Genomic DNA, 17281 nt, shown 5'->3' with positions numbered 1-17281 from the left:
TTATCAGCGCACTCTGTTCTCACCCCAGAGTGATCACGCTTACCTCTTAGTTCTGGTAATTTAGCCAAAACCTCAGTCATAACAGTAGCCATATCCTGTAATGTGATTTGTAATGGCCGCCCAGATGTACTCGGCGCTACAATATCACGCACCTCCCTCTGAGCGGGAGATGTAGGTACTGACACGTGAGGCGAGTTAGTCGGCATAACTCTCCCCTCGTTGTTTGGTGAAATTTGTTCAATTTGTACAGATTGACTTTTATTTAAAGTAGCATCAATACAGTTAGTACATAAATTTCTATTGGGCTCCACTTTGGCATTGCAACAAATGACACAGGTATCATCCTCTGAATCAGACATGTTTAACACACTAGCAAATAAACTTGCAACTTGGAAATACAATTCAATTAGAATAATATTAAAACGTACTGTGCCTTTAAGAAGCACAGAAGATCTATGACAGTTGAAAATTAATAAATTGAAACAGTTATAGCCTCAATCCTTGTAAACAACACAACTTTAGCAAAGGTTTAATCCCATTAGCAAAGATAACAAATTCTGAAAGCAGGAAACAAATTACAGAATAAACGTTTTTTTATCTCAGTCAAACTATAATTCTCACAGCTCTGCTGAGAGAAATTACCTCCCTCAAAATAAGTTTTGAAGACCCCTGAGCTCTGTAGAGATGAACCGGATCATGCAGGGAATACAATGAGTTGCTGACTGAAATATTTGATGCAGTAAAAGCGCCAAAAAAAACGGCCCCTCCCCCTCACACACAGCAGTGAGGGAGAACAGAAACTGTCAGAAAAACAGATTAAGCAACTGCCAAGTGGAAAAATAGTGCCCAAACATTTATTCACTCAGTACCTCAGCAAATGAAAACGATTTTACATTCCAGCAAAAACGTTAAACATAATCTCTAGTTATTAAACAGCTTTATGTATTTCTTACAGTGTAATTCTAGTGAAGTACCATTCCCCAGAATACTGAAGTGTAAAGTATACATACATGACATTATATCGGTATGGCAGGATTTTCTCATCAATTCCATTGTCAGAAAATAAAAACTGCTACATACCTCTATGCAGATTCATCTGCCCGCTGTCCCCTGATCTGAAGTTTACCTCTCCTCAGATGGCCGAGAAACAGCAATATGATCTTAACTACTCCGGCTAAAATCATAACAAAAACTCTGGTAGATTCTTCTTCAAACTCTGCCAGAGAGATAATAACACACTCCGGTGCTATTTTAAAATAACAAACTTTTGATTGAAGATATAAAACTAAGTATAATCACCATAGTCCTCTCACACATCCTATCTAGTCGTTGGGTGCAAGAGAATGACTGGGAGTGACGTAGAGGGGAGGAGCTATATGCAGCTCTGCTGGGTGAATCCTCTTGCACTTCCTGTTGGGGAGGAGTAATATCCCAGAAGTAATGATGACCCGTGGACTGATCACACTTAACAGAAGAAACCTTATTTAAACGTTTAGTTTTAGTATCAAGAGGACCAGAATCCTCTATTTCTAATGCAATTAATACTTCTTTAAATAAAGAACGAATAAATTCCATCTTGAACAAATACAAAAAGATTTATCAGCATCAACCTCTGAGACAGAAACCTCTGAACCAGAAGAACCATTATCAGTATCAGAATGATGATGTTCATTTAAAAATTCATCTGAAAAAAGAGAAGTTTTAAAAGACTTTTATGTAAACTAGAAGGAGAAATAACAGACATAGCCTTCTTAATGGATTTAGAAACAAAATCTCTTATGTTATCAGGAACACTCTGAGTATTAGATGTTGACGGAGCAGCAACAGGTAATGTAAAAGTACTAAAGGAAATTTTATCTGCATTAACAAGTTTGTCATAACATTTAATACAAACAACAGCTGAAGGAACAGATACCAAAAGTGATACACTTAGCTTTGGTAGCTCCAGCACCGGGCAGCGATTTTCCTGAAGTATCTTCTGACTCAGTTGCAACGTGGAACATCTTGCGATATGTAATAGAAAAAAACAACATATAAAGCAAAATTGATCAAATTCCTTAAATGACAGTTTCAGGAATTGGAAAAAAATGCCAGTGAACAAGCTTCTAGCAACCAGAAGCAATAAATAATGAGACTTAAATAATGTGGAGACAAAAGTGACGCCCATATTTTTTGCCACATCCGGAACGCCGACACTTTTGATGCAAAAGAACGTCAAAAATGACGCAACTTCCGGCGACACGTATGACGCCGGAAACAGAAAAAAAATTTTGCGCCAAAAAAAAGTCAGCGCCAAGAATGACGCAATAAAATGAAGCATTTTCAGCCCCCGCGAGCCTAACAGCACACAGGGAAAAAGTCAAATTTTTTAAGGTAAGAAAAAATGATTGATTCAAATGCATTATCCCAAATATGAAACTGACTGTCTGAAAATAAGGAATGTTGAACATCCTGAGTCAAGGCAAATAAATGTTTGAATACATATATTTAGAAATTTATAAAAAAAAGTGCCTAACCATAGCTTAGAGTGTCACAGAAAATAAGACTTACTTACCCCAGGACACTCATCTACATGTTTGTAGAAAGCCAAACCAGTACTGAAACGAAAATCAGCAGAGGTAATGGTATATATATATGAGTATATCGTCGATCTGAAAAGGGAGGTAAGAGATGAATCTCTACGACCGATAACAGAGAACCTATAAAATAGACCCTGTAGAAGGAGATCATTGCATTCAAATAGGCAATACTCTCCTCACATCCCTCTGACATTCACTGCACGCTGAGAGGAAAACCGGGCTCCAACCTGCTGCGGAGCGCATATCAACGTAGAATCTAGCACAAACTTACTTCACCACCTCCATAGGAGGCAAAGTTTGTAAAACTGATTTGTGGGTGTGGTGAGGGGTGTATTTATAGGCATTTTAAGGTTTGGGAAACTTTGCCCCTCCTGGTAGGAATGTATATCCCATACGTCACTAGCTCATGGACTCTTGCTAATTACATTAAAGAAATAGTGTTTACAGACCTTTGGCATCAAACCTGTGAGGATGGCTAGTTAAAACAATAAATGACCATTGAAAAATGTTATTTGTTTTGTTTGATATTTATGATGGAAAATGTGCAAACTGAGCATATTGCTGCTCTCATAATGGCTATGAAATGAACAGCAACTAACACATTTGAAGTGGTTTCAATTTTGAACACAATCTAGCCAAGATATTTTAAAGGAACTATTTGATATCAGTGACAGCAAGTATAGTTACACTATATGAATACATCACAATTTTTTCTTTGATACTGCAGACCTCAAATACTGATTTAATTCATCTTGACACAATCTCATAATTGATGAGGAAAATTATTTTTCCATATACATTTTTTAACATCGTATTTCAATTTTAACTGGCTCTAATGTCCAGGCAGGTAAGGCAGAAGGTATAAAAAAAAATATTGTTCAAGGTCCATCCAAACAATTACAGTCATCCAGTCTAAAATATCCATATTATTGAACCCTCAACACATATGTAGCTTGAATCCAAACAAATATATAGTATCCAGTGGTCCAGAAAGCCAATGTCAGACTAAGAATCTTCACATGGCTTCCAATTTGGTATTCTCGACTACAGAAATGAGACTTGTCCTTGCAATATAAACTGAAAAGTCACATGAAGCCAACAGCTTCTTTACGGTAATTTGTTACAACTAACTAAAAAAAGGTCTTTTAAAATATTTAGTCTTAAGGCATGGGCAATTTTCTTTAAGGTGGAAAAAACATTGTCCTTATGCAAGAGAGCCAGATGGTCAAATAATGTTGTATAAACCCTTGAGATGATCTTTGTGGTTATAGTAAGGAAATAACTTCACATTACACTTCCACACAGTCTTGGAGCCATATCACCTGACTCTAGTTTTTGTAAGATATGTTTTTAGTTTTCTTATAGCTGTGAAGTATATATGGCAAATGTTCAGTGATCAGACCATCAGTTAGAGGTAACTGGTTTTTATTCAAGTGGAGAAGTTCTGGTAGCAGTCTGACTTACGAAAGTGGTTTCTTTAATCTTGGTCTTTGGTGATAGGAGCAATAGCTATGGAAAAAAAAAATAAAAAAAAATCAGAGCCAAATAAAAACCTAAGATTAATATAATTTCTTTTTTTTTTAAATTGCATTCTTAACTGATAAATTCCTTTCTTTCTTGGTAGTGAGAGTCCATGATCCTTACTCTTGGAGATTACATCACCTGGCCATCAGGAGGAGGCAAATACACCCTAAACCAGAGCTTAAATATCCCTCCTACTTCTTCCCTCCCAGTAGAGCGTATAGCCAAGGATAAGAAGAAAGAAAGAAAGAAAGATAGTAGGGAAAGAAGAGGTACAAAACGCAAACGCAATAAAGAGTTTGTGGACTCTCACTACCAAGAAAAAAAGGAATTTATCAGGTAAGAATACATTGTTTTCTTTCTAATGGTAGTGAGAGTCCACAATCATTACTCTTGGGAATCAATACCCAAGCTGTTGAGTCCACCAAAAAAGTGAATGGGAAAAAAAAGAAAAAAAAAAAGCCAGGCCTCTATTTGCTAGATACCACTGTCTGAAAACATTGCGACCAAAGGCCGCCTCCTCCGAGGCAAAAACATCAAAATGATAGAAAAAAACGTTGTAAAAATGTATGCAACGATGACCAAGTCTCAGCCTTGTAAATCTGTTCCACAGAAGTCTCAGTCTTAAAGGCCCAGGAAGTGGAAACCGAACGAGTAGAATGAGCAGCAATTCTCGCAGGTGGTTGTTGACCTGCCTTCAAATAGGCAGCACAAATCACACTTCTCAATCAGAAAGCCAACAAAAACATAATTTATGTAAGAACTTACCTGATAAATTCATTTCTTTCATATTAGCAAGAGTCCATGAGCTTGTGACGTATGGGATATACATTCCTACCAGGAGGGGCAAAGTTTCCCAAACCTTAAAATGCCTATAAATACACCCCTCACCACACCCACAATTCAGTTTAACGAATAGCCAAGAAGTGGGGTGATAAGAAAAAAGTGCGAAAGCATATAAAATAAGGAATTGGAATAATTGTGCTTTATACAAAAAAATCATAACCACCACAAAAAAGGGCGGGCCTCATGGACTCTTGCTAATATGAAAGAAATGAATTTATCAGGTAAGTTCTTACATAAATTATGTTTTCTTTCATGTAATTAGCAAGAGTCCATGAGCTAGTGACGTATGGGATAATGACTACCCAAGATGTGGATCTTTCCACACAAGAGTCACTAGAGAGGGAGGGATAAAATAAAGACAGCCAATTCCTGCTGAAAATAATCCACACCCAAAATAAAGTTTAATGAAAAACATAAGCAGAAGATTCAAACTGAAACCGCTGCCTGAAGTACTTTTCTACCAAAAACTGCTTCAGAAGAAGAAAATACAACAAAATGGTAGAATTTGGTAAAAGTATGCAAAGAGAACCAAGTTGCCACTTTGCAAATCTGATCAACCGAAGCTTCATTCCTAAACGCCCAGGAAGTAGAAACTGACCTAGTAGAATGAGCTGTAATCCTATGAGGCGGAGTCTTACCCGACTCAAAATAGGCAAGATGAAATAAAGATTTCAACCAAGATGCCAAAGAAATGGCAGAAGTTTTCTGGCCTATCTAAAACCGGAAAAGATAACAAATAAACCAGAAGTCTTTCGGAAAGACTTAATAGCTTCAACATAATATTTCAAAGCTCTAATAACATCCAAAGAATGCAACGATTTCTCCTTAGAATTCTTAGGATTAGGACATAATGAAGGAACCACAATGTTTCTACTAATGTTGTTGGAATTCACAACTTAGGTAAAAATTCAAAAGAAGTTCGCAACACCGCCTTATCCTGATGAAAAATCAGAAAAGGAGACTCACAAGAAAGAGCAGATAATTCAGAAACTCTTCTGGCAGAAGAGATGGCCAAAAGGAACAAAACTTTCCAAGAAAGTAATTAAATATCCAATGAATGCATAGGTTCAAATGGAGGAGCTTAAAGAGCCCCCAGAACCAAATTCAAACTCCAAGGAGGAGAAATTGACTTAATGACAGGCTTTATACGAACCAAAGCTTGTACAAAACAATGAATATCAGGAAGAATAGCAATCTTTCTGTGAAAAAGAACAGAAAGAGCAGAGATTTGACCTTTCAAGGAACTTGCGGACAAACCCTTATCTAAACCATCCTGAAGAAATTGTAATATTCTTGGTATTCTAAAAGAATGCCAAGAAAAATGATGAGAAAGACACCAAGAAATATAAGTCTTCCAGACTCTATAATATATCTCTCTGGATACAGATTTACGAGCCTGTAACATAGTATTAATCACAGAGTCAGAGAAACCTCTTTGACCAAGAATCAAGCGTTCAATCTCCATACCTTAAAATTTAAGGATTTCAGATCCTGATGGAAAAAAAGGACCTTGAGACAAAAGGTCTGGTCTTAACGGAAGAGTCCACGGTTGGCAAGAGGCCATCCGGACAAGATCCTCATACCAAAACCTGTGAGGCCATGCCGGAGCTACCAGCAGAACAAACGAGCATTCCTTCAGAATCTTGGAGATTACTCTTGGAAGAAGAACTAGAGGCGGAAAGATATAGGCAGGATGATACTTCCAAGGAAGTGAAAATGCATCCACTGCCTCCGCCTGAGGATCCCGGGATCTGGACAGATACCTGGGAAGTTTCTTGTTTAGATGAGAAGCCATCAGATCTATTTCTGGAAGTTCCCACATTTGAACAATCTGAAGAAATACCTCTGGTTGAAGAGACCATTCGCCCGGATGCAACGTTTGGCGACTGAGATAATCCGCTTTCCAATTGTCCATACCTGGGATATAAACCGCAGAGATTAGACAGGAGCTGGATTCCGCCCAAACCAAAATTCGAGATACTTCTTTCATAGCCAGAGGACTGTGAGTCCCTCCTTGATGATTGATGTATGCCACAGTTGTGACATTGTCTTATCTGAAAACAAATGAACAACTCTCTCTTCGGAAGAGGCCAAGACTGAAGAGCTCTGAAAATTGCACGGAGTTCCAAAATATTGATCGGAAATCTCACCTCCTGAGATTCCCAAACCCCTTGTGCCGTCAGATACCCCCACACAGCTCCCCAACCTGTAAAACTAGCATCTGTTGAGATTATAGTCCAGGTCGGAAGAACAAAGAAGCCCCCTGAACTAAACGATGGTGATCTGTCCACCATGTCAGAGAGTGTCGTAAAATCGGTTTAAAGATATAAATTGAGATATCTTTGAGTAATCCCTGCACCATTGGTTCAGCATACAGAGCTGAAGAGGTCGCATGTGAAAACGAGCAAAGGAGATCGCATCTGAAGCGGCAGTCCTAAGACCCAACATTTCCATGCATAAGGCTACCAAAGGGAATGATTGTGACTGAAGGTTTTGACAAGCTGATATCAATGTTAAACTTCTCTTGTCTGACAAGGACAGAGTCATAGACACTGAATTTATCTAGAAACCTAAAAAGGTTACCCTTGTCTGAGGAATCAATGAACTGATTGGTAAATTGATCCTCCAACCATGAACTTGAAGAAACAACACAAGTCGATTCGTATGAGATTCTACGAAAATGAGAAGACTGAGCAAGTACCAAGATATCGTCCAAATAAGGAAATACCAAAACCCTATTCTCTGATTACAGAAAGAAGGGCACCGAGAACCTTTGAAAAAAATTCTTGGAACTGAGGCTAGGCCAAACGGTAGAGCCACAAAACTGGTAATGCTTGTCTAAAAAGAGAATCTCAGACACTAAAAGTAATCTGGATGAATCGGAATATGCAGATACACATCCTGTAAATCTATTGTAGACATATAATGCCCTTGCTAAACAAAAGGCAGGATAGTCCTACAGTAACCATCTTGAATGTTGGTATCCTAACATAACGATTCAATAATGATAGATCCAGAACTGGTCTGAAGGAATTGACCTTCTTTGGTACAATGAAGAGATAAAATAAAACCCCAGCCCCTGTTCCAGAACTGGAACTGGCATAAATACTCCAGCCAACTCTAGATCTGAAACACATTTCAGAAATGCTGAGCCTTGCTGTGTTAACTGGGACACGGGAAAGAAAAGAATCTCTTAGCAGGAGGCCTTAACTTGAAGCCAATTCTGTACCTTTCTGAAACAATGTTTCTGAAACCAGAGATTAAGAACGGAATTGATCCAAATTTCTTTGAAGAAAACGTAATCTGCCCCATACCAGCTGAGCTGGAATAAGGGCCGCACCTTCATAGGTACTTAGGAGCTGGCTATAGGTTTCTATAAAGCTCGGATATATTCCAAACTGAAAATAGTTTCCAAACTGATACCGCTCCTGAGGATGAAGGATCAGGCTTTTGTCCTTGTTGTGAGGAAAGGAACGAAATGATTATTTACCCTGGAAAGAAAGGGAAAGCAAAGTTGACTTAGAAGACATGTCAGCATTCCAAGTTTAATCCATAAAGCTTTTCTAGCTAAAATAGCTAGAGACATATACCTGACATCAACTCTAATGATATCAAAAGATGGTATCACCAATAAAATTATTAGCATGTTATAGAATAATAATAATGCTATAAAATTATGATCTGTTACTTGTTGCGCTAAAGCTTCTAACCAAAAAGTTGAAGCTGCAGCAACATCCGCTAAAAATATAGCAGGTCTAAGAAGATTACCTGAACATAAGTAAGCTTTTCTTAGAAAGGATTCAATTTTCCTATCTAAAGGATCCTTAAATGAAGTACTATCTGCCATAGGAATAGTAGTACATTAGCAGGAGTAGAGACAGCCCCATAACCTTAGGGATTTTTGTCCCAAAAAACTCTAATCTGTCAGATGGCACAGGATATAATTTGCTTAAACGTCTAGAAGGAGTAAATAAATTACCCAAATTATTCCATTCCCTGGAAATTACTTCAGAAATAGCATCAGGGAGATAAAACACTTCTGGAATAACTACCTTATTTAAACGTTTACATTTAGTATCAAGAGGACCAGAATCCTCTATTTCTAATGCAAATAACACTTCTTTAAGTAAAGAACGAATAAATTCCATCTTGAACAAATACAAAGATTTATCAGCATCAAAATGATGATGTTCATTTAAAAATTCATCTGAAAAAAAGAGAAGTTTTAAAAGACTTTTATGTATACTAGAAGGAGAAATAACAGACATAGCCTTCTTAATGGATTTAAAATAAATAAAATCTCTTATGTTATCAGGAACACTCTGAAAATTAGATGTTGACGGAACAGCAACAGGTAATGTAACAGTACTAAAGGAAATTTTATCTGCATTAATAAGTTTGACATGACATGCAATACAAATAACAGCTGGAGAAAACAGATACCAAAAGTTTATAGCAGACTTAGCTTGGTAGCTCCAGCACTGTGCAGTGATTTTCCTGTAGTAACTTCTGACTCAGTTGCAACGTGGAACATCTTGCAATATGTAAAAGAAAAAAACAACATATAAAGCAAAATTGATCAAATTCCTTAAATGACAGTTTCAGGAATGGGAAAAAAAATGCCAGTGAACAAGCTTCTAGCAACCAGAAGCAATAAATAATGAGACTTAAATAATGTGGAGACAAAAATGACGCCCATATTTTTTAGCGCCAAAAAAGACGCCCACATTATTTGGCGCCTAAATGCTTTTGGCGCCAAAAATGACGCCACATCCGGAACGCCGACATTTTTGGCGCAAAATAACGTCAAAGAATGACGCAACTTCCGGCGACACGTATGACGCCGGAAACGGAAATAGAATTTTTGCGCCAAAAAAATCCGCGCCAAGAATGACGCAATAAAATGAAGCATTTTCAGCCCCCCGCGAGCCTAACAGCCCACAGGGAAAAAGTCAAATTTTAAGGTAAAATATGTTAAATTAAAATGCATTATCCCAAATATGAAACTGACTGTCTGAAAATAAGGAAAGTTGAACATTCTGAGTCAAGGCAAATAAATGTTTGAATACATATATTTAGAACTTTATTAAAAAAGTGCCCAACCATAGCTTAGAGTGTCACAGAAAATAAGATTTACTTACCCCAGGACACTCATCTACATATAGCAGATAGCCAAACCAGTACTGAAACGAGAATCAGCAGAGGTAATGGTATATATAAGAGTATATCGTCGATCTGAAAAGGGAGGTAAGAGATGAATCTCTACGACCGATAACAGAGAACCTATGAAATAGACCCCTTAGAAGGAGATCACTGCATTCAAATAGGCAATACTCTCCTCACATCCCTCTGACATTCACTGCACGCTGAGAGGAAAAACCGGGCTCCAACTTGCTGCGGAGCGCATATCAACGTAGAATCTAGCACAAACTTACTTCACCACCTCCATCGGAGGCAAAGTTTGTAAAACTGAATTGTGGGTGTGGTGAGGGGTGTATTTATAGGCATTTTAAGGTTTGGGAAACTTTGCCCCTCCTGGTAGGAATGTATATCCCATACGTCACAAGCTCATGGACTCTTGCTAATTACATGAAAGAAATGGCTGTTGCCTTCTGACCCTTACGTTTACCAGAATACATGGCAAAAATTAGAAGGATTGCCGAAATTCTTTAGTCGCCTAAAAATAAAACTTCAAAGCCCTAACCACATCCAAATTGTGCAGAGGCCTCTATTTGGATGAACTTGGATTAGGACACAAGGATGGAACAACTGTTTCCCGATTATTATTATCAGATGACACAACCTTAGGTAAAAACCCATATTTAGTCCATAGAACTGCCTTACCTTGTTGAAAAACCAAACAAGGCGGATCACAAGAAAGAGGTGACAATTCAAAAATTTTTACGAACTGAAGAAAACAGAATTTATGTTACCTGATAAATTACTTTCTCCAACGGTGTGTCCGGTCCACGGCGTCATCCTTACTTGTGGGATATTCTCTTCCCCAACAGGAAATGGCAAAGAGCCCAGCAAAGCTGGTCACATGATCCCTCCTAGGCTCCGCCTTCCCCAGTCATTCGACCGACGTAAAGGAGGAATATTTGCATAGGAGAAATCATATGATACCGTGGTGACTGTAGTTAAAGAAAATAAATTATCAGACCTGATTAAAAAACCAGGGCGGGCCGTGGACCGGACACACCGTTGGAGAAAGTAATTTATCAGGTAAACATAAATTCTGTTTTCTCCAACATAGGTGTGTCCGGTCCACGGCGTCATCCTTACTTGTGGGAACCAATACCAAAGCTTTAGGACACGGATGAAGGGGAGGGAGCAAATCAGGTCACCTAGATGGAAGGCACCACGGCTTGCAAAACCTTTCTCCCAAAAATAGCCTCAGAAGAAGCAAAAGTATCAAATTTGTAAAATTTAGTAAAAGTGTGCAGTGAAGACCAAGTCGCTGCCTTACATATCTGATCAACAGAAGCCTCGTTCTTGAAGGCCCATGTGGAAGCCACGGCCCTAGTGGAATGAGCTGTGATTCTTTCAGGAGGCTGCCGTCCGGCAGTCTCGTAAGTCAATCTGATGATGCTTTTAAGCCAAAAAGAGAGAGAGGTAGAAGTTGCTTTTTGACCTCTCCTTTTACCAGAATAAACAACAAACAAGGAAGATGTTTGTCTAAAATCCTTTGTAGCATCTAAATAGAATTTTAGAGCACGAACTACATCCAAATTGTGCAACAAACGTTCCTTCTTTGAAACTGGATTCGGACACAAAGAAGGCACGACTATCTCCTGGTTAATGTTTTTGTTAGAAACAACTTTCGGAAGAAAACCAGGTTTAGTACGCAAAACCACCTTATCTGCATGGAACACCAGATAAGGAGGAGAACACTGCAGAGCAGATAACTCTGAAACTCTTCTAGCAGAAGAAATTGCAACCAAAAACAAAACTTTTCAAGATAATAACTTAATATCAACGGAATGTAAGGGTTCAAACGGAACCCCCTGAAGAACTGAAAGAACTAAATTGAGACTCCAAGGAGGAGTCAAAGGTTTGTAAACAGGCTTGATTCTAACCAGAGCCTGAACAAAAGCTTGAACATCTGGCACAGCTGCCAGCTTTTTGTGAAGTAACACAGACAAAGCAGAAATCTGTCCCTTCAAAGAACTTGCAGATAATCCTTTCTCCAAACCTTCTTGAAGAAAGGATAGAATCTTAGGAATTTTTATCTTGTCCCAAGGGAATCCTTTAGATTCACACCAACAGATATATTTTTTCCATATTTTATGGTAGATTTTTCTAGTTACAGGCTTTCTGGCCTGAACAAGAGTATCAATGACAGAATCTGAGAACCCTCGCTTTGATAAAATCAAGCGTTCAATCTCCAAGCAGTCAGTTGGAGTGAGACCAGATTCGGATGTTCGAACGGACCTTGAACAAGAAGGTCCCATCTCAAAGGTAGCTTCCATGGTGGAGCCGATGACATATTCACCAGGTCTGCATACCAAATCCTGCGTGGCCACGCAGGAGCTATCAAGATCACCGATGCCCTCTCCTGATTGATCCTGGCTACCAGCCTGGGGATGAGAGGAAACGGTGGGAATACATAAGCTAGTTTGAAGGTCCAAGGTGCTACTAGTGCATCTACTAGAGTCGCCTTGGGATCCCTGTATCTGGACCCGTAGCAAGGAACCTTGAAGTTCTGACGAGAGGCCATCAGATCCATGTCTGGAATGCCCCACAACTGAGTAATTTGGGCAAAGATTTCCGGATGGAGTTCCCACTCCCCCGGATGAAATGACTGACGACTCAGAAAATCCGCTTCCCAATTTTCCACTCCTGGGATGTGGATTGCAGACAAGTGGCAGGAGTGAGTCTCCGCCCATTGAATGATTTTGGTCACTTCTTCCATCGCCAGGGAACTCCTTGTTCCCCCCTGATGGATGATGTACGCAACAGTCGTCATGTTGTCCGATTGAAACCGTATGAATTTGGCCTTTACTAGCTGAGGCCAAGCCTTGAGAGCATTGGATATCGCTCTCAGTTCCAGAATATTTATCGGGAGAAGAGATTCTTCCCGAGACCAAAGACCCTGAGCTTTCAGGAGTCCCCAGACCGCGCCCCAGCCCACCAGACTGGCGTCGGTCGTGACAATGACCCACTCTGGTCTGCGGAAGCTCATCCCCTGTGACAGGTTGTCCAGGGACAGCCACCAACGGAGTGAATCTCTGGTCCTCTGATCTACTTGTATCGTCGGAGACAAGTCTGTATAATCCCCATTCCACTGACTGAGCATGCACAGTTGTAATGGTCTCAGATGAATTCGCGCAAAAGGAACTATGTCCATTGCCGCGACCATCAAACCTATTACTTCCATGCACTGCGCTATGGAAGGAAGAGGAACAGAATGAAGTACTTGACAAGAGTTTAGAAGTTTTGATTTTCTGGCCTCTGTCAGAAAAATCCTCATTTCTAAGGAGTCTATTATTGTTCCCAAGAAGGGAACTCTTGTTGACGGAGATAGAGAACTTTTTTCTACGTTCACTTTCCACCCGTGAGATCTGAGAAAGGCCAGGACGATGTCCGTGTGAGCCTTTGCTTGTGGAAGGGACGACGCTTGAATCAGAATGTCGTCCAAGTAAGGTACTACTGCAATGCCCCTTGGTCTTAGCACCGCTAGAAGGGACCCCAGTACCTTTGTGAAAATTCTTGGAGCAGTGGCTAATCCGAACGGAAGTGCCACAAACTGGTAATGCTTGTCCAGAAAGGCGAACCTTAGGAACCGATGATGTTCCTTGTGGATAGGAATATGTAGATACGCATCCTTTAAATCCACCGTGGTCATGAATTGACCTTCCTGGATGGAAGGAAGAATTGTTCGAATGGTTTCCATTTTGAACGATGGAACCTTGAGAAACTTGTTTAGGATCTTGAGATCTAAGATTGGTCTGAATGTTCCCTCTTTTTTGGGAACTATGAACAGATTGGAGTAGAACCCCCATCCCTTGTTCTCCTAATGGAACAGGATGAATCACTCCCATTTTTAACAGGTCTTCTGCACAATGTAAGAATGCCTGTTTTTTTATGTGGTCTGAAGACAATTGAGACCTGTGGAACCTCCCCCTTGGGGGAAGCCCCTTGAATTCCAGAAGATAACCTTGGGAGACTATTTCCAGCGCCCAAGGATCCAGAACATCTCTTGCCCAAGCCTGAGCGAAGAGAGAGAGTCTGCCCCCCACCAGATCCGGTCCTGGATCGGGGGCCAACATCTCATGCTGTCTTGGTAGCAGTGGCAGGTTTCTTGGCCTGCTTACCTTTGTTCCAGCCTTGCATTGGCCTCCAGGCTGGCTTGGCTTGAGAAGTATTACCCTCTTGCTTAGAGGATGTAGCACTTGGGGCTGGTCCGTTTCTGCGAAAGGGACGAAAATTTGGTTTATTTTTAGCCTTGAAAGACCTATCCTGAGGAAGGGCGTGGCCCTTGCCCCCAGTGATATCAGAAATAATCTCTTTCAAGTCAGGGCCAAACAGCGTTTTCCCCTTGAAAGGAATGTTAAGCAATTTGTTCTTGGAAGACGCATCCGCTGACCAAGATTTTAGCCAAAGCGCTCTGCGCGCCACAATAGCAAACCCAGAATTTTTTGCCGCTAATCTAGCCAATTGCAAAGTGGCGTCTAAGGTGAAAGAGTTAGCCAATTTGAGAGCATGAATTCTGTCCAAAATCTCCTCATAAGAAGAATCTTTATTGAGCGCCTTTTCTAGTTCATCGAACCAGAAACACGCTGCTGTAGTGATAGGAACAATGCATGAAATTGGTTGTAGAAGGTAACCTTGCTGAACAAACATCTTTTTAAGCAAACCCTCTAATTTTTTATCCATAGGATCTTTGAAAGCACAACTATCTTCTATGGGTATAGTGGTGCGTTTGTTTAGAGTAGAAACCGCCCCCTCGACCTTGGGGACTGTCTGCCATAAGTCCTTTCTGGGGTCGACCATAGGAAACAATTTCTTAAATATAGGGGGAGGGACGAAAGGTATGCCGGGCCTTTCCCATTCTTTGTTTACAATATCCGCCACCCGCTTGGGTATAGGAAAAGCTTCGGGGGGCCCCGGGACCTCTAGGAACTTGTCCATCTTACATAATTTCTCTGGAATGACCAAATTCTCACAATCATCCAGAGTAGATAACACCTCCTTAAGCAGAGCGCGGAGATGTTCCAATTTAAATTTGAATGTAATCACATCAGGTTCAGCTTGTTGAGAAATTTTCCCTGAATCTGAAATTTCTCCCTCAGACAAAACCTCCCTGGCCCCCTCAGACTGGTGTAGGGGCACTTCAGAACCAATATCATCAGCGTCCTCATGCTCTTCAATATTTTCTAAAACAGAGCAGTCGCGCTTTCGCTGATAAGTGGGCATTTTGGCTAAAATGTTTTTGATAGAATTATCCATTACAGCCGTTAATTGTTGCATAGTAAGGAGTATTGGCGCACTAGATGTACTAGGGGCCTCCTGTGTGGGCAAGACTGGCGTAGACGAAGGAGGGGATGATGCAGTACCATGCTTACTCCCCTCACTTGAGGAATCATCTTGGGCATCATTTTCTCTAAATTTTGTGTCACATAAATCACATCTATTTAAATGAGAAGGAACCTTGGCTTCCCCACATACAGAACACAGTCTATCTGATAGTTCAGACATGTTAAACAGGCATAAACTTGATAACAAAGTACAAAAAACGTTTTAAAATAAAACCGTTACTGTCACTTTAAATTTTAAACTGAACACACTTTATTACTGCAAATGTGAAAAAGTATGAAGGAATTGTTCAAAATTCACCAAAATTTCACCACAGTGTCTTAAAGCCTTAAAAGTATTGCACACCAAATTTGAAAGCTTTAACTCTTAAAATAACGGAACCGGAGCCGTTTTTATATATATTTTTTTTTAATAAATATTTTATTGAGGTTGAGAACAGACTATGACATACATGCTATGTTACAAGAGGTATACCAATACAGTAAAGAACAAAAAGCAAAATCATATCTGATATACATTTAGGGATATAGTCATAGCCATTGTATCACAGAAAAAATTTAACCATACAGGATAAACACCTCACATTTTCAGATTTAGTTTTGCTTTAAAACAATCTACAGATATGCATGACTACTTTTATAACAGAGAGAGGTAAGGGGTCCCCTGACATCTTGAAACATTCTATGAAAATCTACAACTTGTAATACAGCACAAATAAATCTGAGATAAACTATATCAATACTTGTAAAACTTAGGGGAAACATTCTGTAGCCATGCATAACCAGCTTTGCAATGGAAAAAAAAATTTGGCATATATAACTTATGTTACAGCATAAATGAAATAAAGGGAAGTCAATTTAAGGTTGCGGTACAAATAAGATGGACCGCTTAAGTGGCCCTTCCAAACAGGGAGGTACATTATATAGAAATGGGGGGGGGGGGGTCATTTAGGTATGGTAGATAATGTAGACTAAAAGATATGGCGATTAAATATTGCTTAGGCCCTAGCTATTAAGCAAACATTGCAGATGGAAATGTAATAGTTAAAGGTATATATAGTTAAATACAAATGTAGTATGCTATGAGAGAGCCACAGAATAACATTTAGGGCACAAATACAACATCAGATCCCAGTATATGGTTACAGTATCTTAATAGCTCTAAAATTAAAACATTTAACCAAGTTAATACATAAATGGAATAGCAAGAAGAACACAATAAGAAGCAGAGAAACAGGGTGTAATACATACAGTCATAGATACCATATGCTGATTCCAGATGCCTGAGGAGGATTTCTAGAGTTCCCAGAAATGACCAAGATCTAGGCTTATTAACTATGTTTATGAGAGACAAATCTCACTTCCCAGGACAGGGAGTCTCGAGGCAGATAGGGATAAATAACTGAGGTTGCAAGATCACAGAAGTTGCCGTGCAGATCAAGTTATAACTGGGCTTTGACTCCCCTCTAGTGGCTGAAAGTGGCCATTACATATTGTTCGGGAAGTTTTACTGTTAGACTAACACTCAGAACATATACAGATATTTAACATGCCTATAAACTAATTAAACAATAAAATATTTATTTGTAGCATACATAACTTAAAGTCTGACATATGGATAAATTTAGGCACATCATATAACATATAACTTGATTGATATAGAAACAACCTAGATCAAAGTAACTGTCCCGTACTGACCAGGGAACCAATACATCCGGCATTGTTGCCATCATAAAAAGACCCCAGTGCTAAGAGATATCTGCAACTTAAATTTTTAAACCTTGCCAACTTTGAACA

The 17281-nt window shown here is 39.5% G+C and overlaps 1 protein-coding gene across 2 annotated transcripts in view; it reads right to left on the bottom strand.

The window, feature by feature from the left end:
* Positions 1-3087: 3087 nt before the first annotated feature.
* NRAS (NRAS proto-oncogene, GTPase) overlaps positions 3088-17281 on the bottom strand; it is a 255552-nt gene continuing 241358 nt past the window's right edge. For both annotated transcript variants that reach the window (XM_053706558.1, XM_053706559.1), the window contains one exon: positions 3088-4088. The gene's annotated coding sequence lies outside the window, so the exon portion shown is untranslated. The remainder of the gene's footprint in view (positions 4089-17281) is intronic.

Source organism: Bombina bombina, chromosome 3, assembly GCF_027579735.1.
Source record: "Bombina bombina isolate aBomBom1 chromosome 3, aBomBom1.pri, whole genome shotgun sequence".
NCBI classification, from domain to species: domain Eukaryota; kingdom Metazoa; phylum Chordata; class Amphibia; order Anura; family Bombinatoridae; genus Bombina; species Bombina bombina.
This window is presented reverse-complemented; position numbering and strand designations above follow the sequence as displayed.